This window comes from Megalops cyprinoides, chromosome 15, assembly GCF_013368585.1.
Source record: "Megalops cyprinoides isolate fMegCyp1 chromosome 15, fMegCyp1.pri, whole genome shotgun sequence".
Classification (NCBI taxonomy): Eukaryota; Metazoa; Chordata; class Actinopteri; order Elopiformes; family Megalopidae; genus Megalops; species Megalops cyprinoides.
The window spans coordinates 31,165,762-31,192,539 of NC_050597.1; positions in this window are offsets into that span (position 1 = coordinate 31,165,762).

Genomic DNA, 26,778 nt, shown 5'->3' on the forward strand with positions numbered 1-26,778 from the left:
AGCAATATTGCTGGACTGCTGGCTTTCGATTCCCCTGGTGGACGTAATATCTTGTATCTTCTGTGCGCCATTTATGGGCCACTGCAACCAATAATGCAGCACAACATGAACCATTGACAACAACAAGGCCCTACAGGGGACACCCACATAACTGAGCTTTGACAGCTGTATATTTACACTTTCAGTTTCCATTACAGATAATGAACTCGCCCAAAACCACAAGAAAGCAAAAGGTAACCACAACTCTTATCAAAATTCCATCTACAGAAATAGCATCTGAAAGGACTTCAGATTCATCATATTAGTTACTTATGCAGAGTAAGAGCTCATGTGAGTCATAACATGATCTCTATTATTGTTGGAATTTGCTATTGTAATCATTTCTAATTTTACTGTATTTCAATTATGACAAATTGTTATTAATCATTGTCTACATAATATACATTATGGAGTACAGAGATGAGCACAATCAGAAAAGTCTTGGGTTATTTACTTTATGTGGCCAGGCCCACTAGGCTGAGTAGCTGGACTACGCCACCTTGGAACTCAACCCAAGGAAACAAATGTTATACCAGTGACTCCCTCAGGCAAGTTTGTGAAGGAGGAACAGAGACGTGGCTTCAAGTTTAGAAAAGGTTAAAAAAACCAATTTATTGAGAAGAATCCTGGAGGGGTTGACCCAAAGGAAAATACAAACAAAGGATGTCCAGAGAACCGCCTGCGCATACAACGAACTACATAAGGGCTTACAAAATGTGTTAGCAAGCTAACTACAACATGAACCGTGCCAAACACGTGTTCGATGAACTTAACAGGGCAAAAACAGCAGCGACTGTTCCTGTAATGATAACTGCCTGGTAAAGAAAACTATATAGCCGCTCGCTAAGCCACAGTTTGGGATCAACTAAGCACCGTAGCCATACTCACGGTCTCCTCCCGCAACACCGCACTCCACCAACCACCACAGAACTCGGGCCGAGATCTACATAAAAGTAGAGCAATACAGCTGGTATAATAAAGGGCTAAGTAAGCAAAGCACAGCGGTGCTGCACAGGTGCTTCCAGAGATTGAGAGACTTTTGGGAGAGTATCGTGTGGGCACGTCAAAGTTAAGAAAAATTCATAACAGAAGTGCATGCCAGAAAATACCTCGGACAGGCGTATGCAGTACGTATCCGAAGAATCAACGCTTAGGGGAGCCCACGCCTAAAATAATAAAAAAAAAAAGTCTCATTAAAAACAAAACAAATCAGCCGAGACGTACTTACACTCTGGAGTCAGGAAGAGGAAAGACGACGCACCAAGATCACCCGGATACCATATGCTGGCTTGATCACCCATATTACTACGGAGCCTATATTATATTAATATATATATTTATATTACACACACGGTAACAGACTGATTGGTGATGCCGCCGTTGCAGTGATCTGAAGTAATTAGGCTACTACGATGCCCGTTAAACCAAATTTAAAGGTATAGCGACATGACATTAGCGATAGCCCTGTCACATTTATATGATTTAAGGTTAAATTGTAGCTTCAAAACCCTTATTTCTATATCAATAAAGTCCCTGACTTACGATGGTTCGACTTACAATGTTTTGGTTTACAATTGTGCGAAAAGCATACCCATTCATTAGAAACCTGTCAGGGCTCAGGCAGGGACTCAGGCGCAGACAGGGAGGCAGGATGCACAAGGTAGTTTAATAAAGCCAAAATGCAGTCCAGGAATCAGGTCAAAAAACAGGCGAAGTCACAATCCAGAAGCACAGCAAACAAAACCAAAAACAGATCCAAAGTCGAAGTCAAGAAAACATGCAAAAATTCGGGGCGGGGCGGGGCGGCTTGTAGCGCAACAGAAGAACTGAGACAAACTAGCGACAAGACATGAAACAAACGGGGAATATATAGGGCAAGGCAGATGACGGGACGGGATTCAGGTGTGCAGGTAGGCAGGTGGAGCCAGTAAGGTGACCAGGTGGGCGGAGCCAGGGCGGGGAGCAGGGCAGGGCAGGAACACAGGGAAAATCAAAAGCACATGGACAGGAAAAACAAAAACGAAAACAAACCCGGGTAAGAAGCTGCAGTCCTGACAGTACCGTACTTCAGATTTTGAATTTTGATCTTTTCCTGGGCTAGCAATATGTGGTACGATACTCTCTCACGATGCTGGACAGTGGCAGCGATCCACATCTCCCAATCAGCCACGTGATCACGAGGGTAAACTACAGATCGTCTATCAGTGTACTGTGTTGCCAGCCTTTTTGGATATTGTGTTTTGTGTTTTCACATCCCATCACTTTCAGTACAGTATTCAATAAATTACATGAGATATTCAACACTTATTTTAAAATAGGCTTTGTGTTAGATAATTTTGCAAAACTGTAGGTTAATGTAAGTGTTCTGAGCACGTTTAAGGTAGGTTAGGCTAAGCTATGATGTTTGGTAGGATAGATGCAGTTTAGACTTACAATATTTTCAACTTACGATGGGTTTAGTGGGACGTAACCCCATTGTAAGTTGAGGAGCATCTAAAATGAATATGTTGGTTAATGTTTTTATCAATGTAAACATACGCATAACACAAACATCCAAGTGTTCAGAGCAAATCTGTTTAAACAGGTCACAGTGCAGCGATGCCGTAGCCAAGGGCTCCCCATTTTGGAAGTTCAATCCTGCAGACTCGAAGCAGAAGTTGGAATTTACCTCAGTGGATGATAGACACACCTGTGGTATGTGAAAGTGTGTTCCGTCATTCTTCATTATTAAGTGAGGAAGCCATCAACATGGTACAAGACATTTTTAATACAATTGACTACATCAATAACTGCACAGATGATGTCGTCCTTAAAATCACCATCCGTGCATTTCCCTACCAGTAGGAGCCATGCTGAGAGCACATTCTTTAGCCTACAACACTAGCCTGTGTATTTAATAAGCTAAGTTTGGAGAGCGCAGTTCTGTCTTGTGATGTCTTGCACAGGTCAACTAGCGTTGGCGCTATCATCAGAATCAGAATCAGAATAGACTTTATTGTCATTGCACGGTGGGGGTACAACGAAATTGTGGATGGTCTGCAACAACAGCGCACTGTGGAACATATATAACAGTTATATAAACACAATACAAATAAGGCACACGACATAGAAAAAAAAATATGTAGTCACTGAGGCTGTCTATGACAGGTTTTTTAGGAATGGGGATGATGGTGGCGACCTTCAGACATGAAGGGACGGTGGCATGCGTCAGGGAGAGGTTGAACAGCTTGGTGAGGATCCCTGCTAGCTGGTCTGCTCTCAGTGTCCTTCTCACCTCATGCTCCTGGAGAAAGAGGGGGGGGGGGGGGGTGATGGAGGTGTGGGGAGGCAGTGTGTGCAGGTGTGTGGTGGTCTCAAAGCGGGCAAAGAAGCTGTTCAGCTCCTTTGCCAGCGTGCTGTTGCTGCCGGTGGTCGTTGGGCTCTGGCCTTTGTAGTTGGTTATAGCCTGGATGCCCCTCCACATCTGCCGAGGGTTGTTGTCCATGAAGTAGCCCTCCATGTTCCTCCTGTAGACCTCCTTGGCATATTGGATGCCTCTTCTCAGGTTGGCTCTGGTAATGCTGTACAGTGAGCTGTCTCCCGTCCTGAAGGCAGAGTTACGAGCTCTGATCAGAGTCTGGACTTCATTCGTCATCCAGGGTTTCCTGTTTGGAAAAACCCGGATGCGTTTGTCCACTATGACATTTTCTACGCAGCTCTTTATGTAGAAAAGCACAGTCTCTGTGTATGCCTCTAGGTCCTGCTGTTCAAAGATGCTCCATTTTGTACAAGCAAAACAGTCCTGTAGCTGAGGGAGAGCATTTTCAGGCCAGGTTCTAATGGTTTGTGTGCTCGGTTTTGTTTGCTTTCTGAGGGGGGCGTAGGCCGGAATGAGGAGCAGAGGGAGATGGTCGGATTGTCCTAGGTGGGGGAGGGGCGTCGCTCTGTAAATATGCTTAATGTTGGTATAGACACGATCAAGTGTATTTTCTCCCCTAGTAGAACACTTGACATGCTGGTGGAGTTTGGGGAGCACAGTCTTTAAGCATGCTTGGTTGACATCCCCGGCGATTATGTGCACGGCGTTGAGTCCTCTGCTGTTGTGTTGAAGATGTCCGAGCGCCGTGCTAACGTTAGCATCTGGTGGGATATAGACAGCGGTAATGATGACTACAGTTAGCTCCCGTGGCAGATAGAACGGTCTGCACTGGACAGACATGGCCTCTAGGTCCGGTGAGCAGTGACTGTCTATTATTTTGCTGTTAGAACACCAGCCCTCAAGCACGTAAACACAGAGTCCCCCTCCTTTGCTCTTACCGGAGGCTTTGTTCCGGTCGTGGTGATGGATGGTCCATCCTGCTAGGTCCACCGTAGCATCGGGGATTTGCGAGTGCAGCCAGGATTCCGTCACAATCAACAGACAACACTCACGGATGAGGCAGTTGTAGGTAATCTGTGACTTTAACTCATCCATTTTGTTTGCGAGGGATCTGGCGTTTGTGAGGAAAATAGATGGTAGCGGAGGTTTGTGTGGTTGCTTCCTTAGTTGAGCTAGCAGTCCGGCTCTGCATCCCCGCTTTTGCTTCCTCTCTCTGCGCCGCCTCCATCGCCTGCTGGGCCCGGCAACGATCCACGGAGCTCCCGGCGGTCTCGCTATCTCCAGTGGGATGTTATGAGTCCGTGTGAAGGCACTTGTGACTTCAGTGTTATGCTGAAGTCCAATGCCTATCAATTCCTGACGACTGTAGGTTAAGTTTCCATGACAAAACAAGACAAGCAACGAGTAAAAACACAAAAGAGTGCACTGTAGTAGAGAGCCTTGAGCCGCTGCGTCCGTACGCGCCATCATTTTGCGGAGAAAGACAGGTCATGTTCTGCTATAAATGTGGACTTTATGATTGTACACGCGGCCTTGGATGGATGAAGGTGCAGTAGCTACAGTGGCCAAAGATCCCTGCAACGTTGACGTATTATCGCCATTCATTTTTCACCCCCCTTTCTATTGTGCTTGTGTATGCACCAAATTTCACACGTTTTGCTTCCATGCTCCATCTATTTCAAAGCATGCTAGCCTATTGTGCAGTATCAACTAATACAGTCGACACAAATACTCCCTGGCACTGCCTCTCAGAAAGTTGAAACTAGTTGCAGATTGGATAAAAACAGTGCACTCGTGCCAGTACGTTGCCTAAAAAGGCTACCATTGGTTAAAACTCGTCCGTGAAAACACCACGTAAGTAATTGTTTTTAATAAAATTGCATTCTGGTAACATCAGAGCCTGTATATGCTAGTAATAATTCATTTCCTGACCTAAAATCTCTGCATGTCAGATTTCCGGCATGGAGTACAGATCTTTAACCCATGGGAGTTGTGCTACCAGAGTCTGGATATCAGATGCATGTGGAGTGGCCTACGCACCATCACAGATTTAAAGGGAGCAAAAGGAACATTCTAGGATCATCTGCCTCACTACCAGATTAGCTTGATACCTTTTATGCTTGCTGTAAGGCGAACAACACCACTCCTGCAGTGAAACTCGCGGCTGACCCAAACAGCTCTACACTATCCCTAACAACAGCAGATATGAGCAGGTCCTTCAAAAGGGTCAACTCCAGGGAAGCACCTGGACCTGATGGCATCCATGGCTGTGTACTGAGGGCATGCTAGCCAACTAGCAGAGATATTCATAAACATATTCAATCTCTCCCTGAGCCTCTTCATGATACCCTCTTGCTTCGAGAAGACCACCATTGTTCCGGTCCACAAAAACCCCACTGCTTCCTGCCTGAATGACTACCACCCAGTAGCACTTACCTCCATCATCATGAAGTGCTTTCAGCGGATAGTCAAAATACACATATGCTCCTCTCTACCTATCACTGTGGACCCCCTTCAGTTTGCTTTCTGTAGCAATAGATGTATGGATGACACCATTGCGTTGGCATTGCACACTAACTTGAGCCACCTGGTGAAAAGGAACACCTACGTGAGAATGCTATTCATTTTTTTTCCATTTTCTCCCCAATTTGGAATGGCCAATTCCCCAAATTCTAGAATGTCCAATCCTCCAAGACACGTGATGTCAGCAGCTGCATCTTTTCGCACTGCTGTCCGCAAGCTAAGCTAGCACAGAGATGGGTCTGAGGAAGTCATTTCGTATGCAGCTTGGGCATGTGGACCATAGGTGCCCGATGGATCAGCAAGGGATGCTAATGGGACCTAAGCCCCTGCCAATGTACCCATCCCTATCCCCGGCGGAATGAAGCCAATGAGTTCGCCTTTGAGCTCCCGGTCATTGTCAGCTAGTGACACGGTCGGGTTCGAAGCCGGACCGTAGCGCTCAGTCTACACTCAGAACGAGTGCTTTTTCGACTGAGCCACTGGGTAGCCCTACATCTCAGCTTTCAACACCAGCATCTCTACCAAGCTCCTCATAAAATTTTAACAGAGTAGTAGTAGTAGTAATTTATTTTGGTCCTTCTTAATAATTTTTGAAAAAGAATGCACATAGAAATAAATAACATCAGGCATTAAAATAAAAGGAAAAAAAAGAATATTGGTGTAGGCTGAAGCTTTAGCTTATTATACGTACCCTTTTTACATAAGATATTCTAATAGGCAAACCTTTCACTAGTAGGTTTAGGCTATACAAAGACAAAACAGAAGCAAAAACAAAAGTCCCAAACATTTCATACTTAATGATCATACCTCAGTTTCATATTTGTTTACCACATTATTTTTCACATTTCTTAAAATTTGCATAGTGAACTACACATTATTAATTCCTTGTCACAACTGTTCCACAGGTTTACCCTTTTGATAGATATACATCTATTTTTAATTTTGTCCTTACCCTTGATTTTTTAAACATACATTTTACCCTAAGTTCATAATGGCTCTCTCTAATTTCAAACAACCTCTGAGCATAGTTAGGAAGTAAATTATTTTGTGCTTTGTACATTATCTCTGCAGTTTTAAGATCAACTAGATCACAAAATTTTAAAGCATGTAAGTTAGTTAGTTCATAATGATCCGAACGATTTACAATTCTTATAGCTCTCTTCTGTAGCATGAAAACTAGATTAATGTTGATGTTGTATGTTTCCCATTACCTCCACACAGTAGTTATTGTATAGAATTATAAGAGAACAATACAGTATATATAGTGAGTTCTGATTCCAGAAAGAAGAAGAAGCAAGAAGAACCCAGAAATTTCATACACTCTTTATATATCATTGATCATAATTTTAATCTTTATTTAACTTGATTATTGAATTGCTGATTACCAAATATTATAAACTTTGTTTTACTTCTATTCAGTGATAACTTTGTTGATATTAAACCCTTTCTTTAAGACTTTCAATTCCCTTTCCATTGTATTCAGAAGCCGTTCCAGACTTTTCACAGAGCAATATAAATTAGTGTCAAATAAAACAATTAAAACAATTTGAGCAATTTAGACACTTTACAAATATCATTTATATACAGTATAATCAGTTTAGGACCTAGTACTTAACCTTGTGGAACACCAATAGTAACCTTCAACAAATCAGATTCAACATTATTTATTTGTATATATTGATATCTGTCATTACTACAAGGTTACTTCTTAGCCACGAAGATGCTTTCCTTCTACTACCACATCTCTCTAGTTTCTTCAGTAATAAGCCATGATCAATAGCATTGAATGCTTTATCTACGTCTATAAACACTGCAGTATATTCCTTGTTGTCCACTGCAGTAGAAATCTCTTCTACCAGTTCCATTACTGCCATTGAAGTGGACCTGTTTGCTCTAAAGCAATATTGATGTTCACTCAGTAAATTTTTATTATCTCTGAAATTATCAAGCCTTTGCACAAATAGTTTTTCTAAAAAAAATTTGAGAAATGGGAAAGCAGTGGTAGAAATGACTTGCTATTTTCATTTTGCTGGGAAACATACCTGTTTGGAAGGATTGATTGCAGATATGTGTCAATGGTTTCATTATACATATAGGACATATCAATTTTAGTCCAATCAGTGGACTGTTTATGCTTAATTTTTTTAACAATTAACAATTTTCCGTATTTCCTTTTCATCAACACCCCTAATAAAGATGGAGCAGGAGTTTTTATGAACAATATCTTCATCTACACCATCCTTATTTCTTGTCTGCACATCTCATTTGCTAAATTCTGTCCAACATTTACAAAGTAATCATTAAATTGAAAATTTTTTTTGTTTATAATTGCATTGTTATATTTACAAAGTAATTTGGATTGTCTGTTTTTCCAGTACATTTTTAATTATGCTGTTAAGCACTCTCCATGTTCCTTGAGTGTTACTCCTATAGTTTGTGATAATGCCCTTTCTTATTAGAATGCATAATACTTATCAACTTAGTTTTATATACATTTATATTTGCTTTCTGCCTCTTTAGTTCTATGTTTTAAAAATCTCCTATGTAATGTGTTTTTCTTTTTATATTTGTTCTCTATACCCCTTGGTAATCCATGGCTTGTCCACATATTTGTGCTTCCATGTATGTTTTCTTAATGGACAGTTTTTTTAATATATTTTTAAAAATATTCTGAAAAATTGCAAAAACAGGAAGGTGTCCACTTATGCCATTTATAAGTAGTCCACCTACTATTTTGCTTTCAATTTAATTAGTGAATATGTTGTTTATCAATATAACAGTGTCTGATGTTATTCTACTTGATTTTAAAAATACAGGAAATAGGCTGTTGCTGTGTATTAATAAAGTCTGTTACCCTTTTGTGTCCATTTGGGTTTAACTGTTACGCGGGTGACTGGGACACAAACGCGGACCACAGGATTTTCCGGTTCCAGGCGTTTATTGAAATCGGCAAGCAGTTCGTATCACCAGAGACATGCAGGGTTCAAAACACAGAGAAGCAGTCCGGGGGCGAATCCAGGATCGGGAGTCGGGGCAGACAGGGTCAGGAACCAGGCAGGCGAGTCGTAGGCAATCGAGTCCAAGCGGCAGGCAGAATCGTGGTCAGGAATCAGGCAGGATCGGCAATAAAGCAGGAAAAGTACGGCGGGGATGAAACAGGTAGAAAACACTGAAAATAACTAGCAACAAGACACGCAGGGAAGATACAGGGCTGGGGTGACGAGGAGATGGGATGCAGGTGAGCAGGCAGGCAGGTGAAGGCAATGAGGAAATCAGGTGGGCGGGGACCAGGCGGGGAGCAGGGCGGGGCTGGCACACACGGAAAACAAAAGCACATGGACAGGGAAAAACAAAACACCGCGGCTTAAGGGGGCGGAGCCCTGACATTAACATATAATATTAAAATCACCACATACAATTTGCACCTTTTTGTCATTCAATTTGTCAAACATACCAGCTAATTTATCCTTGAATGTATCAAGGCAGGTAACTGGTGTTCTATATACACAGCTAATGATTATATTTTTCTAACATCAATTACTATAGTTAGACATTCCAAAATATTTTCTATGGTGTTTGACATACATTTAACAATGATGCATCTTAAAGCTGTATCAACACACAGGGCAACACCTCCTCCTTTTTTATTAATCCTATTCATCGTAAACAACTCATATCATTCCAGTTCCAAACTATAAACTTTCTCATTATCAAGCCAAATCTCATATACACTGTTTACATTAAACTTACTGAATTGACACAAATAATCCTCAATTTTAGAGAATTTTCTACAGAGGCCTCTACCGTTGAAGTGTATTATTGATAAAGCACCTTCCATTTTCACATTACTGTTGAATTGTTGATCTGTGTAGTACTCGCAATTGTTGTTGATGTTATTGTAAAAGTGGTCTTCTGAGTCAATATCATTTTCAATCTCATACATTTTGTGGTCTGTGTGATCAAAAGTTTTAAAGTTCAAAATATACAGTCAGTGTAAATGATCACCCACCCCGTCCTTGCAAATGTCCATGTCATCACTGTCTCTGAACGGGAATGAATAGTCGTCATCAAGATGTGTCATTTATTTTAATAATAGTTGACGAAAATACTCCTCCACACATTCCAAACCAAAGACCACTAAATCCACAGCCATCAAAGCCTCCAAACAGAAAAATTCCATGTTACCAGCACAAGCAGGCAAGATTTTGTAGTTCCTTATCTGTATTGGTCTTTAAGTTCTCTTATCGTCACTATTTTGGCTTCTTCAGGTGTTCCACTTCGCCATATCATCACTTTGCTGATTCTTGTCCATGTTGCTTGTGTCTTGTTTTGTTTCCTTAGGATGTGTGCGTGTCGGCGTTCTTTTTGTAAGATTGCCTGTCTCAGTAGCTCAATCTTGTGCTTTCGATTCGCAAATCGCACTATTATGGCAGGCTTTGTTTTGCTATTCTTTTGAGGAAGGGTATGGCAAGCCGCAACGTTGTTACTCTGAATACTCATGTTCTTCCATTCAAAGAACTTTATGACTTGCCATTCCAGCGTTTGTAGTTCCTCTGTCGGGGCGTCCTCCCCGTATTTGCCTCCTGCCGTAGTCCTGGCGTAAGTTTGGTGTGTGTTAAATGATTAAATCCTGTATTCTTGTGTATTGTTCCAGGTCATCAATTCTTCACTCTAGGCCATCAATTTTCTTATCTTTCTCTTTAATAGGGTTCTTTTGTTGTTCAACTTCATCCATCAGATCAAGTAGCATAGCTTATTGTTTAACCACTTTGCTCAGCTCATCCGACATGAAGTTCAGAGATTTTCTGATCTCCTTCAACTCTTTCTCAACTGCATTACTGGCTTTCTTCTGTGGCATTTTCGTATCGTTTTTCGTCTTTTATTTGTTCAGTTTCTTTTCGCTTACTTTCTGTTAGAGTAGCTGCACTCCACAGGGCGCTACCATCTTAGCACCCGGGGCCTTGAAACTGAATGCTAGTGGTAAGAATAGGCAGCCTCACATTCTCCACTCTCACCCTCTGTTGTGACTTTAGTAAAAGACAGTTCATAAGTTTAAAAAACAGTTGATAAAGACATGTTAAAATATGATATTTACAGTATTTACAGCTGTTTATACAAGAAATTTAAGTTATTGGGACAACATAGAAAATGCTGACAGGGTAAACAGGAAATGCATTTGTTGCTTGCATTTATAGATACTCTTATTTTGAAGTTAAGAGGAAGTGACCTGTCCTGAGTTTTATGTTTCTTGCGGTATTGACATTATGTTTTTTTTCAAGGCATGCAGTAGTGAATGCAGGAGTCTGCTTATTTGATTCATTTATTTCATGCACCGTGCAGTCAGTCAGTAAATGTGACACTCGTGTGGTCATTATTTGAAGTTTCCGCTAGACAACACCCTCATTACAGGGACTCTACAGAGATGTGTGCTCAGCCCCCTGCTATATTTCCCTGTGTACACATGACTGTGTAGCGAGGCACAGCACCAACATCATAATGAAGTTTACTGATGACACCACCATCGTAGGCTTCATCTCCGATGATCAGGACAGCCTACAGTAAGGAGGTCAAAGACATGGCTGCGTGGTGCTGCAACAGCAACCTCTCTCTAAATGTCAGCAAAACAAAGGAATTGATAGTGGACTACAGGAAGATGCACAGGGGAGGGCACACCACCTTTACACATCGTTGGAGCAGAGGTGAAGAGAGTCACCAGCTTGAAATTACAGAGTACACACCTCCAATGACTTCACCTGGTCCCTCCACACAGACACAGATGTGAGGGCAGCTCGTCAACGCCTGTACATCCTGTGGAAGCTCAAGAAGTTTGGCATGGCCTCAGGCATTCTCACCAACTTTTACCAATGCACAATTGAGAGCATTCTGTGTGGTTGTTTCATAGCCTGATACGGCAGCTTTTCTGCATGTGACTGCAGGAATATACAAAGAGTTGTGACATCAGCAGAGCTCACCAGTGGCACCAAATTCCCAGCCCTTCAGGACACCTACATGAAACAGTGTTTGAGGAAGGCCCATAAAATAACCAAGGACTGCAATCACCCTGCACACAATCTGTCCGGCAGGCGCTTCTGTCAGTGCTCCGCCTCCTTAGCTGTCGTGCTTTTGTTTTCCTTGTGTTTTTCCTGCCCCGCTCCCCGCCCGGTCTCCGCCCGCCTGATTGCCTGCACACCTGCTTTCCATCCCCTCGTCTGCCCTGCCCTATATGTTCCCTGCTTTTCCCTGTCCTGTTGCTAGTTCGTCACAGTGTTTTTCGCCTGTTTCGTCCCCGCGTTTGCTTTATGCTTCTGTCTGCCTGTTTCCCATTTTTCGACCCTGCTTGTTTTCGGATTAGCGATTTGCCTGACGATTCCATTAAAGACGCACGGAACCCGACGCTCCCGTGGTCCGCGCCTGAGTCCCTGCCTGAGCCCCGACAGTACGAACTAGCCACCATGGACTCAGCGGACCTACCCCAGCTGCGGGCTGCACTGGAGCTGCAGGGCGCGTTGTTGGGGGGGCACCAATCCCAGCTGGGAACCATCGGCCGGTCCCTGGAGGGCCTCGCTGCCAGCCTCGCCAGCGTCACGTCCCAGCTGCAACAGTTGCAGCTGAGCCAGGGTAATCGCCTCTCGCCGCCTGCGGCAGCTCCCCCACCAGTTTCACCAGTACCCCCGAGCCGGGAGCCCCGTCTGCCTCCTCCCGAGTCATACGCGGGGGATCCAGGAACCTGTCGGTCGTTCCTCTCCCAGTGCTCCCTGGTTTTCGAACTGCAGCCCTCCACGTTTCCCACGGACCGGGCGAAGATCGCTTACGTCATTACCCTGCTGACGGGACGTGCCAGGGAGTGGGGCACTGCGGTCTGGGACGCCGGCGTTTCTTTCTGCCAGTCCTTCACAGCCTTTGCTGAGGAGATGAGGAAGGTCTTCGACCGATCCAGACACGGTCGCGAGGCTGCAAGGGAGATGCTCAGGATTCGCCAGGGGCGCCGGTCAGTGTCGGATTTTGCGATAGACTTTCGCACTCTCACTGCCACCAGTGGCTGGAATACAGCGGCGCAGTCCGACGCCTTTCTTCACGGCCTTTCGGAGTCCATCAAGGACGAGCTGGCCACTCGGGAACTGCCGGCCAGCTTTGACGCCCTGGTGGATCTGGCCATCCGTGTCGACCAGCGCCTGTCGCAGCGGTGCCGGGAGAGAGGAGCCAGTGGATTGCTGAGCCCCTTCAAATAACTGCCCGCACCGGTTGCGCGTAGCCCCGCCATTCTGCCGCCTACTTCCCCGGAGCCGTTGCAAGTAGACCGCACTCGCATGACTCGCCTGTCCCCTGCCGAGCGACAGAGGAGGATTAGCGCCGGAGCCTGCCTGTACTGCGGTCAGCCAGGGCATTTCGTGGCGACCTGCCCTGTTAAAAGCCAGCGCTCACCCGTAGCAGGGGGAGTACAGGTGAGCGTGACCCCTTTAAGCCAGTCCCCTGAGATCCGCCCCCTGTTTTCGGCCACTCTGCTCATCGGGGGTCGTTCCCATGCTGTCTCTGTTTTAATCGATTCGGGGGCCGATGGGAGTTTCATTGATGCCGGCTTGGCGGCCCGATTGCAGCTGCCCCGTATCCCGCTGCACTCGCCGCTAGAAGCCCACGCCATCACCGGGGCCCCTCTGGTCCGCATCACCCACGCTACCCCCCCTGTGAGCTTCCTCATCTCCGGCAACCATCGCGAAGAGATCGTGTTGCACGTGCTAGACACCCCACAAGCTTCCGTGGTCCTGGGCCATCCCTGGCTAGCTCAGCACAACCCCCACGTTGACTGGCAGGGCAACAAGATTCTGGGTTGGAGCCCGTTCTGCCATTCTCACTGTCTTCGCGATGCTCTGACTCCGGTGTCACCTGACGCCGCCGCACCCGAGGAATTCCCGGACCTGTCAGCAGTGCCGCTGGAGTACCTGGACTTGAAGCCAGTCTTCAGTAAGTCCCGCGCCACCTCGCTTCCTCCGCATCGCCCCTACGACTGTGCGATTGATCTCCTGCCCAGCTCCTCACCCCCGAGGGGGCGCCTGTACTCCCTGTCTCCGCCGGAGAGGAAGGCCATGGATCGCTACATCCGGGAGTCCCTAGCCGCCGGGATCATCCGCCCGTCCTCCTCGCCTGCCGGGGCCGGGTTTTTCTTCGTCGGTAAGAAGGACGGCTCTCTCCGTCCCTGCATTGATTACCGGGGTCTCAATGCCATTACCGTTAAGAATCGCTACCCCCTACCGCTCCTGTCCGCTGCTTTTGAGTCGTTGCAAGGGGCCACCGTCTTCACCAAACTCGACCTCCGCAACGCTTACCACCTGGTCCGTATCCGTGAGGGAGACGAGTGGAAGACTGCCTTCAACACTCCATCCGGGCACTATGAATATTTGGTCATGCCGTTCGGGTTAATGAATTCCCCAGCCGTGTTTCAGTCTCTGGTAAACGATGTGCTCCGGGACATGCTGAACCGGTTTGTCTTCGTTTACCTGGACGACATACTCATCTTCTCCCGCTCCCTGTCCGAACACGTTCAGCATGTCCGTCGGGTTCTCCAGCGCCTGCTGGAGAATCACCTGTATGTCAAAGCGGAGAAATGCGAATTCCATCGGAAGACCGTCTCCTTCCTGGGTTTCGTGATCACAGCGGGAGAGATCCAAATGGACCGGCAGAAAGTGCGAGCAGTAGAGGAGTGGCCTCGCCCCACTTCCCGTCGAGAGCTGCAGCGCTTCCTCGGCTTTGCAAATTTTTACCGCCGCTTCGTTCGGAATTACAGCACGGTAGCGGCTCCCCTCACTGCTTTGACGTCTGTCAATAGGGCTTTTACCTGGTCCCCGGGAGCCGAGGAGGCATTCCGCAACCTGAAGGGCCGCTTCACCTCAGCGCCCATTCTAACCCAGCCCGATCCTGCCCGACAGTTCGTCGTGGAGGTGGACGCCTCGGACGTGGGAGTGGGGGCCGTCCTTTCACAACGCTCCGCTTCCGACAACAAGCTCCGCCCATGTGCTTACTACTCCCACCGTCTTTCACCCTCTGAGCGTAATTACGACATCGGTGACCGGGAGCTACTTGCTGTTAAACTGGCGCTGGAGGAGTGGAGGCATTGGCTGGAGGGGGCGAAGACGCCGTTCCTGGTGTGGACCGATCATAAGAACCTGGAATACATCAGGTCGGCTAAGCGTCTAAACCCCCGACAGGCCCGCTGGTCCCTGCTGTTTTCCCGGTTCGACTTCACTCTGTCCTACCGACCGGGGACCAAGAATGGGAAACCCGATGCTCTCTCGCCTGTTCGCGCCAGCAGACGAGATCCAGGAACCCAGCACCATTTTGCCTGCCCGATGCGTGGTCGCAGCGGCGCAATGGGACATCGAGACCATCGTCCACGCCGCTCTCCGGACCGAACCGGGTCCTAGCTCCTGTCCCCCTAATCGCCTCTTCGTTCCTCGTTCTGTCCAATCCCAGGTCCTGCAATGGGGACACTCGTCCAGACTCGCCTGCCATCCCGGCGCCCGACGTACAGCGGTGTTCATCAGTCGGCGGTTCTGGTGGCCCACCATTAAAGAGGACGTCCGCAGCTTTGTTTCTGCCTGCTCGGTCTGCGCCTGGAACAAGACGCCTAACCAGCCGCCTGCTGGTCTGCTGCAACCCCTGCCGGTTCCCCGACGACCCTGGTCCCACATTGCGCTGGATTACGTCACCGGTCTGCCCCCATCTGATGGTAACACCACCATCCTCACCATCGTTGATCGGTTTTCCAAGTCCGTCCACTTCGTTCCACTCCCCAAACTCCCCTCTGCCAGAGAAACCGCCCAACTGCTTGTACACCACGTGTTCAGGCTGCACGGGCTGCCCACTGACGTGGTGTCTGATCGGGGTCCCCAGTTCACCTCTCACTTCTGGAGGGCTTTTTGCAGGCTGCTGGGCGCCACGGTCAGTTTGTCGTCCGGGTTCCACCCCCAGTCCAACGGCCAAGCCGAGCGGGCGAACCAGCAACTGGAGACTGTGCTGCGGTGTCTCACCTCCCAAGAGCCGTCAGCATGGAGCCAGCAACTACCATGGGTGGAATACGCCATCAACTCCCTGCCCTCGTCGTCGTCGGGACTGTCTCCCTTTCAGTGCTGTCTAGGTTACCAGCCCGCCCTGTTCCCAGCCCAGGAGGAGGAGGTCGGCGTCCCCTCAGCGGCTGCGTTCATCCGGCGATGTCACCGCACCTGGAGGCGTGCGCGGCTCGCCCTGCTGCGAGCTTCAGCCCAGACTAAGCGCTTCGCCGACCGCCGCCGCTCCAAAGCCCCCCGCTATCGCCTGGGTCAGCGGGTGTGGCTCTCCACTAGGGATCTTCCCCTCAGGACAGACTCCCGCAAGCTCACTCCTCGCTTCATCGGGCCGTTCCCTATTGCCAAGGTGATCGGTCCCGCGGCGGTCCGCCTTAAGCTACCGCTCTCTCTCCGCCGCATACATCCCACCTTCCACGTCTCCAGGATCAAGCCCGTCGTCCGTAGCCCCCTCTGCCCGGCTCCGCGGGCTCCTCCACCTCCTCGTCTGATCGACGGGACAAAGGCATACACTGTGCGCCGCCTGCTTAAGGTTAGGCGACGGGGGCGCGGACTCCAATACCTGGTTGACTGGGAGGGCTACGGCCCCGAGGAGAGGTGTTGGGTCCCGGCCAGGGACATCCTGGATCCTGCCCTCATCAGGGACTTCCACCGCCGGCATCCTGGCGCACCCGCTAGGACGCCTGGGGGCGTCCGTAGAGGGGGGGGTACTGTCAGTGCTCCGCCTCCTTAGCTGTCGTGCTTTTGTTTTCCTTGTGTTTTTCCTGCCCCGCTCCCCGCCCGGTCTCCGCCCGCCTGATTGCCTGCACACCTGCTTTCCATCCCCTCGTCTGCCCTGCCCTATATGTTCCCTGCTTTTGCCTGTCCTGTTGCTAGTTCGTCACAGTGTTTTTCGCCTGTTTCGTCCCCGCGTTTGCTTTATGCTTCTGTCTGCCTGTTTCCCGTTTTTCGACCCTGCTTGTTTTCGGATTAGCGATTTGCCTGACGATTCCATTAAAGACGCACGGAACCCGACGCTCCCGTGGTCCGCGCCTGAGTCCCTGCCTGAGCCCCGACAGCTTCAGGAACATACAAGCACGCATAAACAGACTGAAAAACAGTTTCTATCCCCTGGCAATAAGACTCCTCAACAGTCATTATTCACCCCACTAACAACTCACTACTGCATACTCTGCCCACTGCATGTGTATGCTGCACACTGCTGTTTGTACTGTACTGTATTGTTTGTATTGCTTGTTGTAATCGTATGTCGCAATTTGCACATTTGTATAGATGTTCATATACAGTTTGCTTTTTTATTTAGCAACTTTTTAGCTTGAACTTTTTGCACTTGTTTTTAATTTTTTATAACTCACTACCTCACACTCTACGTGCCTTCTATGTCGTGCTGTCACTAGTCTTCAATGTTACATGTTAACAGAGCCTACATCAGGAATTGCAATACTCAGTGTGATCTGTCAAAATGACAAATAGTAGTTATGCAAAATGTTTAAATATTCCTTTCCTGTCACTGTTATGTCATACCTCACAAATTTTTTTCAATCTAGCACTGCTGATTGAGGCCACCAGTGCCTGGTGATGAGATGAAAACATTCACGCACAAAACAGATCATTTCTTCCTTTTGACTTTTCTCACCAGACCGACCTATCAGACTGTTTTAATGTTATGAAAATGACATTAAGTATTATGTCACTCATTTTGTGAGACCTCTGTAGGGCACAATTCCACAGATTTCATTAATAATAATCACTATCATATGAAATGAGTTTTACAATTACAATCCTCTTTGTGTTTTTTTGTGATATATGTAAAAAGCTGTTTTGACATTGACTAGATTACAAACCTTGCTACTGCCTCCCTATTTATAAACTGAAGGGACTTCACATAGTAGTTGTTGTAATTCTGCTTGTCTCCGTCAATGAAGACAAAGTCAAAGGTCTCCGCTTCCCCAGCAGCAAGGACATCATCTATGAAGGCAGAAAAAGTTTAAAAATGTAATTTAACTCCAAGATAACAGAACACTTGTTTAACATATTTTTAACATATAACAACAATAATTAATTGAAATAATTCATGTCTGCATCATAAAGCATTTATCAAGTGTTTTCAATGCTGGTTGTTGGTGGATGTCCATTATGCTCAACACCAGCCTGAAAAAAAGAACACAGACTTTCAGGTTTGCCAGGTTGTGACATGCTGAGGTTAGGCTCAACATGTGGAATCCCTCTTGTTCTGCATCTCCTCACAGATTAGTGCTGTTGATGGTGAGTTTCAAGCACAGGAAAGGTATTAGTATGCTAGTTTTATCACACTGCCATGAAAAGTACAATGGTGAAAGTTTTCCAACATAACAATTGACTAAAGTAGCAAGTAACCACAATGTGATGATTATATTAAAAGTAAAAAAAAGTAAAAAAAAGAGTAAACATATTCAAACAGCAAATAATTCAGGCAGTCCAATTCACGTCTGTTGAAATATGGGGATTATGTGCATCAGGCTAGTAAATCTAATGCATTAGCATTAGATATACTAGCCTGATACAGTATTGATAGTCACAAGATATGATTATTGAAAATGATTGAATAGACTTACAGTGACCTCCATATTTATTTATATCTTGGAATACAGCTACAAAATAAATAAAATATAATTTATTCTGCTTAAAAATGTTACACTTTAACGTTAATTTATTCGCACACATCAAAGCCATATCATTGCCAAATACTCCAAAATGAAACAAAAATATTATCCAAACATTACTCATATTCAATGCAAGCATAATGTTTACTTTTTCATTTTGGTTATGCTGAACTGGTACTTGAATCTGTTGGTAAATTGAAGTTAAAATTACCTAGTAGAAGTATAAACAGTTACTTGATAAAAGATAAGAAGTGCAGAGGCCTGCTGGCAGTGGGTTCTTTTCTGGGATTTTAGCCCACTAGTGGTAAAATATTATTATTGTATCCAATGCATAGTCTAAATTCAGTGTGGCAGTCATTTGTACCAGCGATCTTCAAGCATTCTCTGGAAAACGTGAAGTGATATACAAATGCAGATTACAACATATTTATTAAACTTTGTCATGGAATCTTTCAGTGACCGAGTTAGTATCCTGAGAAGCAAGATAAAATGGCAAGTGTCTAATGTCAAGCAAAAACACTAATGATCTGATCAAACATTGTTAATGGGAAATTTCTGCAGTATATTCACTGTACAAGAAGATGCAGATAATGTTTAATGCAAGAAAACACTTTAACACGTCATTGTCATGAAACATTCCTGAAATGGTGTATGATCCTGACATCTAGTGGTTGTACTATTGCCCTTGTACAGAAACTATCACAATAAATGGGTTTCATGGCAGGGACATGCCAAAATGTGTCCCACTGAAAACACATTCCTATATTTAAATATATGAACTATTAAAAAATATCATATGAATTTAGTTAATAAGAAGAAGATGAAAGAGAGGTTCATAATTTCTGTAGTCTAGCTAGATGGTTACTTTGAGTTCTCAGAGGATGGTTGGTCTGTGTGTGTGTGTGTGCACGTGTGGATGTGCATGCGTTTTCAGCACTTTTCAAAATCTATTGAAATGTTGTAACGAAATCTATCGGCTGTACTACTGCCCTCATATCGAAACTATCACAATAAATGGTTTTCCTGGCAAGGACATGCCAAAATATGTCCCAGTGAAAACACATTCTTATATTTAGACATATGAACTATGAAAAAATAACATTTGAGTTTGATTAATAAGTAAATAAACAGAAGAAGAAATAGAGGTTCCTACTTTGAGTTCTCAGAGGATGGTTGGTCTGTGTGAGAGTGAGGTGTGTGTGTGTGTGTGTGTGTGTGTGCAGCACTAATCAAAATCTACTTACGAGTCTGAGTTTCTCTAATACTGGATACTCCCTCAGTGAATTATTAAGGACATATTGCATTAATGGATTGTCTTTTGCTCCTCCCTGACTCTTGAGGATGTCTGTGCTTGCAATCTGGAGACTGTCTTCTCCTTCAGAGAAAGTGCACAAGTGCAGAGTTACTATATAAATGCTCTGGCCAGGTGCTTGGCTGCAAGTTACAGGAATAACCCAGCTCTTTCCCCAGGAACACATATCATACATAACAATGACATTGATTGCAAAAGGGAACAGTTCAAAATTGTGGACCATAAAAAATACCTGGACAAAATGCAGCCGTGCTCATGGGAAAGAAGTACATAATGCAGAGAATTTTATCCTTTAAACAGCCCAGACCTTGTTCCTGATGCCTTTTTGAATTACCAAGGTTGCCACATTAACTAGGATCACCCAAATCAGCAGTTGATTGTTACTTTTTACTGAACTGTCTCGTGTGACTGCAGCATCCAGTAAAAGAGTGATTATAACATTGTGCACTTCACATTATGTAAGTGTGATTCTGATTTATATCAAATAGAGAGGACATTGGGATTGAAGCCATTTTTAAATTATTAAAAACAGCTTCAATGCAGTATCTATATATTGATCTATATCTATATATTGATATATATAGATACTATATATATATATATATATCAATGTATCCATATAACATATTAAATACACAGAGAACCAAATTTCATCTCATGTCTGTAAATGAAATTTTCAATTAAGATGAATGACTTAAAATTGAATTGACATAAATTGTGCAAACAAGACAATTTGATTACTTTTAGTGTCTCTGCTTAAACAGCTTTCCAAATATTGTCCAAAATGTCCTACTTCCCCAGGATTTCCCAATTGTTTTTTTACAGAGAATACATCAAAAGTTGATCCCATAGTATACACCACAGAATGGCTCTTATGAAAGTTAACCCCCCTCACCAAAATCAATATTTGAACTGGGATACTGATGCAATCAAGGTGAACCAGGTTGCAACAGCTAACTCAATGCCTGCAATTGTAAATCTTCCTTTTCAATTAAAACTCCTACTGGAAATGCAAAAAATAACCATCTACCATGGTTCTTTCTCTCATAGATTAGCAACGTTAGACATACCATTGAATCGTAAATTTACATATTAATTTTATTTCACGGTGAGAGGAGAAGTTGTCGACTGACAATATATGCAACGTGGTATTTCTGGCACTGAATTTGTGCAATGAAACCACAGCTTAAACATCCACAAAGCATATTCTAATACAGCAGAGTTAGCTCTTCAAATGAGTTTGATGGGGGTGGCACAGCTAAGTTGGTTGGATAGTTTAGGTCTACTTCTCTTTTTATACAAACTGTTTTGCACACTAACATTAGAGGTAAAATTTTTAAATAGGGTACTATGCCAGATCAATAAGCCGTGTTTTAACTAGGGCTGCCCCCTAATAGTCGACCAAACATTGGTCGATGAGAAGAGTCTTAGTCAGCCAAGTTTTCATTGGTCGGTTAGTCACAGAGAAACAAAAAACAACCTCAAACTCCATTCGGGAGCTGCACCTTGTCGTTAAAAAGTTATCAGACTATGTCGGGCAGGAAGTCATCCAAAGTGTGGAATCATTTAGAGTGTGTAAAGGACGACCCCAAGAAGGTGACATGCAAACTCTGCAAACAAATGGCAAAGTTAAGGCTATATTGTGATGCCTATCCTCCGGGTTTGGGCCAGAGGGACCAAGGGCCTTCCTCCACACTTCGGTGCCTTCTGGAAATAAATAAGAGTTCTTACAGAGTCTGATGTAATTAAGGTTTTGGTTTATTTCATATGGTGATCAGTCATATACAGCAAACCGGGTTGGTCCACGGAGCAACAGGTTACAATGCATTCACAAGCATATCCCCAAGCATTCTGCCCTCCCCTCAACCTGCATCCATCCTTTATGCCTTTTCTCACTCCTCCTATCTCAGACCCCAACTTCCAACTCCTCCCAGGCTCCTCCTTCAAGATCACCCCATCTTCCATTTAATACACCATTATTTAATTTTTAAGCTGTTACATTTACCCTGCCTAGAAAATTCCATAAACACCATAGTCATCAATTGTATATTATTCTTAAACATAACACTTCTGAAATTTCCCATTAATTCCACTCCACACCTATATGATTTTTAAACATAATTAAATAATACAGAGTTCATTTTATTTTTAAGCATATATGCCTGGAATATCACCATTATTTCCAGGCCCACGTTTAAATAATAAAAAGGGTTAAATAACTCAGTTAGCCAGACAGCGGTGCTGCAGACTGTAAGAAGGCACACAGATATCTATGTGCCATAAGCTACAAGGTTAGGCCTTAAAACAAAGGGTTAATGTAAGAACTAGGCCCCGTCTGGACACGGCCCAGGAGATGGGCTGCGAGAGCAAGACAAAGAAGAACTAAACCCTGCAAAGTGGGGCCATTAGCTCAGCACCACTATGATGGGCAACTATGACAAACTGCAGTAAATCCACATACAGTTTGCAAGCATTTGTCAGTAGATGTCAGCTAGGCCAATGCAGGCAATCAGCTGTTATTTTCTAGCTGTATGACTCATAAAAGAAAATATAAAACTAAAATGGGATGCATATGTTAAAAGGGGAAAAAACAGGCTGACATGCTGTAGGGGCATGTCAGGGGGAGGAGATACAATAAGCGAAGGTGGCATGACTATGAGTCAGAGGAAGAAGATACAATAAGCATGACTGTAAAACAATAGGAGAAAGTGGCATGACTATGAAACCAGAGAAAAAAGATACAATAAGCGTAGACCATAAACCAATAGGAGAAGTGAAGGGAGAGAAGATACAATAAGCGTAGACCATGAACCAATAGGAGAAGTGTAGGGAGAGAAGATACAATAAGCGTAGACTATGAACCAATAGAAGTGAAGGGAGAGAAGATACAATAAGCATAGACTATGAACCAATAGGAGAGGATGGCATGACTATGAAACAACAACATAGCGCACAAAGGTTCTGGGGTGACCAAGGAGGGGCAATGCTGAAGGCAGTGTTCCTTCTTCAAGGTTGCATATCCTGACATCAACTGTCCTGCAATAGCTTTCAAATACTTATAACCTAGAATAACCCCTGGCCTTACCCAAACCCATAATCACACAGAATCACAGCATATTAATAACAGTACTTAATGCTTTTCCAATAGTGGCACTTTAATCAATACTATCATTAAATGCTTATTAATTGTAGTGCTTATGTAGTAAATCAACAATATCATATAATGCTTATTAATTGTAGTACTTAATATAATGCCTTTCATTAATAACAGTGTTTAGTGCATACTAGTGCTTTAGGCCTCACATAAGGCCTCACATTCTCCACCACAATACGCAGCTAAATAAATATAGGGCTATTGTCATAAGCACTATTAGGCTTATCCAAGTGTTCATGGGGACTGGGGAAGCTAAATTACCTCGCTTACTGCATGCTTAAAACCTTTCGCGCGAACGGTCACACCGGTGTGATTAGCCGTTTAGCACGTATGCTAAAACCGGTGCGATTAGAACACTAGATTGAAAAAAAATCTCGCTGATTTTAATTTTGAGGAAACAGCGAATTAACGTTAAAAATATAGCAAATGCTAACTGAAAACTATACTTAACAAACTGAAACTTAACAACGCTAGTGAAAACATAACGAAGCATGTAACATAGCATAAAAATAAGTTACGTGCGAAAGGGTTAACTTCATGTGCATTTGTCTCTACAGGTGCATCCAGTATACTGCGAAGATGACTCCCCAGCCCTCAACTTCGTCTTCGCGGCCGACACTTAACAAAAATTTAACAAAACGTCAAAAAAGGCTGTTTTTTATTTATCATTTGTTTTATAAGTTATTGTGTTGGTGTTACAAATTCATAAGTTGTGTGATGTTATACTGTGTTGAAATAAATTAGGCTAATGAAATGTCTCCTTGCTGGTTGTTCCGACACATTCAAAATCATTAACGCTTTTGCAGTATACCATTGTCATTAACAGGCGGCTCGCTTTGTGCGTGCGCTTGTAAAATTTGTCATTATTACGCATTTCTCTGTAATGTAGCACAGTGTTAACAACGTTACTTATTACATTCTTTCTCAGCCCTGGAACTGAAACCATTTTCTGATGCCCTATAAAATATATATTTAAATAATTAAATTAATATCATAAACGTGTGACGACTAGTCAGCTAATGGCTTGAACGACTACTAGTCAACGAGGAAAATCTTTGGTCGGGGGCAGCCCTAGTTATAACATGAAATATTATGCATATGATATCACATATCTGCGTTCTGTACACATATACACAGTTCACTTGTTAAATCCATGCAAAAAAATATTCTTTCTGATTATTTACTCTATAATTAAAACCATATATTACTCAATAATAAAAACCAATCAAATCATCCATTTAAAAATGGATGATGTGAGCTGTTCCCAAATGCTACTTCCCAAAATCAAAAGGACACCCAGTCCTGAAGATCTCAGTGTCTTCTCAACTCTTTCCAGTCCAATTGGAGAGATGACTGACGGCAGACTACCTCCAGGAAGTCTGTCAAACTCCTCATCTGCAGGGAATATCTTGGAATGGAACTGCTCTTTAGGGTCAAATAGTTTCAAACCACAATCTTCCTCATTTAACTTATCTACTTCTTAACGTACCTCTGAGGCATTAGAGGGTGCCTTGGAAATACCCACATAAATAAATTAACAAATACACATACACCTGAGTAAATATGAACACATATAAGGTGCTATTTTATTTTCAGTATTAATGCATTATTATCTGGAATTGTATGCCTCCTGTTTCTGAATGCAAATATATGAAGTCATGTACACTGTCGTACTGCATATTTACCGTAAATGTGCAGAAGTTGCATGGTATGTGTACGTCTCTCTTCATTCAACTCGTATAACTCTACAGGCGCTCCAGCGCTGGCACCGTGGCTAACCAGGAGGGTATAAACAAAGGATTTTCGAATGTGTGCCTTAAAGAGGCTCAAACTTCCTCTGTTCCTTTCAAATCAGACATGCAGGGATGCAAACAAACTGTGCGCCCAAAAGTATCAATTTAACGAGTCACGGGCTTTCACGAGTCACTCACTTTTGAAACCTGGCTTTTTAAGGTGTGTAAATGACGGGGAAATAAAGACCTTAGAATGAGGGCATCGCTGTCAGGGTCGTCTCCGAAAAAGGAAAAGGCAGCGCCTAGTTCTCACATCCTCTCCCTCTGCATTTCAGGGCTGCTTTTCTTCGCTAATTGTTTCTGCTGCTTGTGCCAGGTACCCATTGCTCTCCACCATATTCTACAGACAGGGAGCCACTCTCTGCGACTGCAGATTGAAGTGACGGCTTTCGCCATCTTAAAAAGCACGCTGCTCTTCTGACCCCCCTACATGCTTTTTGTTTAAGGGGTCCTGCGGGGTTCTCCGATGTCTGGCGGTGGGAAAAAGTTACACCGGCGAACAGGAGAAAAATAACACATGTGACGCATCTCGAAAAATCTCTAAACAAAATGTGTTTTTTTCCTTTTCTTCTGAAGTAATGTGTAAGTAGAGTTTAAAACAAATAATGCATACAAATGTCCCCTCCTGAATGCACATGTTAGATTAAATGCTTTGTCCAGCGATATATGCCAGCAATTTTAATTTTAATTTAAACAATTTTAAATACCCTGCAACTTATACAGATCTTTTAATTTAGATCCAGAGACTGGACAAATGTTAGAAGTCTATTCATAGCATGACAGTGGTGGCTATGTGTGCCATCTGAGAACACTACTCTGTTCCACACTAGCAGCCGTGTAAAGAAGCACTGTGTCTTTTGTACTTTGTGAGGCTACAAAACCCTATATAACCGCTGCGAGAGCTGGAGTGGACCCTGTTTAAGACATCAAACACTTCAGCCTTCGGTCAGAGCTGTGGGTGAGCAGAGTGTGATTTACCCTTTCCACCAGCGAGTGGCAGTATTACTAAGGCAATGGGGCTGCCTGCAAGCCCCAGTTCAGGTCCTGAGGATTCCGTCATTAGCGTTCGACTCGGCAAATTCAAAGGCAAATCGTGAAGGCAAAAGAGGCTCTACTTCAGTTAAAGGACATCTCTCTGAAATGAAGCATGTTGTCACAACAGAAAAACCAAATGACAGACTAACCTCTAGTGAGTATTGAATAAGTAATTATTCTTTAATGACAATTAACTCACTCGTAAACATTCTTAATCAAACCCTGTGACTGAGCCTCACATCTGAATTTAAACAGCACTGATGTACACGGTACCGTGCCAGTAATGTGGTCAGCGCTGTGAAAGTTTGCGCATACACTTAGCAGCCAGCAAGGTCCTCGCAGTGACGCTAATTTTTTTGAACGATGCATAGGAAGGAATAGACTGGGAATTGATACTGTTCTCACACTGCATTCACGGACTCTTGATTTTCCAGCGGAGTAGCATGTCGCGCCTCGTTCCATGACCGTGTCTGGCAGCGCATTCTGGGTGCTGTGCCCTCGCATACTTTAATTTTTAGAACATTTAGAAATTTAAGGGGCTTTTGAATGTTAATCATCAGGGACAAAGAACAACTCTATTGCGTGTTTGTCACACACAACTCATGTAATCTCTTTTTAAAAATGTAAATATAGTTATATATGAAAGTCTGCAAAATCTAAAAAAAAATGCAATCAAGGAAGCTCTTACTTTATGTAACATTTGATATTAATAGCATTTTAGACATGGCTCTACTGTAGTATATCGTTTTGGCATACAGTAGCCTAACATAATTTGCTATGCTGCCTTTACAGGGGCGGAGCCGATGGCTCATTGCAGAGGGGGCGGGGACCTGTAGTGGGCCCTTATACAATAGGCTGTATGGAGAT